Source organism: Magnolia sinica, chromosome 19 (assembly GCF_029962835.1).
Source record: "Magnolia sinica isolate HGM2019 chromosome 19, MsV1, whole genome shotgun sequence".
NCBI lineage: Eukaryota > Viridiplantae > Streptophyta > Magnoliopsida > Magnoliales > Magnoliaceae > Magnolia > Magnolia sinica.
Genome location: NC_080591.1, coordinates 20,621,680 through 20,622,338, shown reverse-complemented (window position 1 = coordinate 20,622,338; position 659 = coordinate 20,621,680). Strand labels below are relative to the sequence as shown.

The following is a 659-nucleotide window of genomic DNA, read 5'->3' as shown; positions in this document are numbered from 1 at the left end:
TATTCTTGGTACACACTCAGCCGTTCACCAAATGTTTACAATGGCATGAGCTGGATTATCCAGGACTAAGATATGAACAGTTCAGATTATCATTTAAAATGAAATTCGGGGGTTTTTAACCAATGACAGAGTTGAAAACTCAAAAATCTGAGTTTTTGGGAATCGCCCAATATATAGTATGGCCCATCAGACCAATGGTCCAGATAAATCCTCCCAACACCAACCAGGAAATTGTAGTGGGCAAGTCAGAATATTAGTAAATGCCTCAAAAAATTCGTTCATATTGAGGAAATTTCCCTTTTCACACATCTAATTGATTCATCACTCTTGCCACACTTACATTTGAAATTAAAAATACACTGAAATGAAATTAAAAGTTACAAAAGAGAAAAAGAAAAAGAAATCTTCCATCTTTATGAGATGATGCATTTCAAAGAAAATTGTCAGAAAAATTCCTAAATTAAAATCACCAGAGATTGAAAAGCATAAGCTAATTATCTTAGGATATAAAAAAAGGATTTAGGTGACTATAGAAATGCATCATAAGTATAACAAAAAGATGAAAAAAGGTTCCAAAGAGAAACTCTAAGGACCTTAAAATCAATATTGCATAGCAATGACTCAAAACGCTTCCATAGAAAGAAAAGGGAAGGCGATCT

General features: G+C 32.9%; 1 non-coding gene across 1 annotated transcript; it reads right to left on the bottom strand.

The window, feature by feature from the left end:
* Positions 1–235: 235 nt before the first annotated feature.
* Positions 236–337, bottom strand: LOC131235926 (small nucleolar RNA Z266). The gene has a single exon (XR_009166439.1). It is a non-coding gene; the product is annotated as a small nucleolar RNA Z266 (small nucleolar RNA).
* Positions 338–659: the final 322 nt, after the last annotated feature.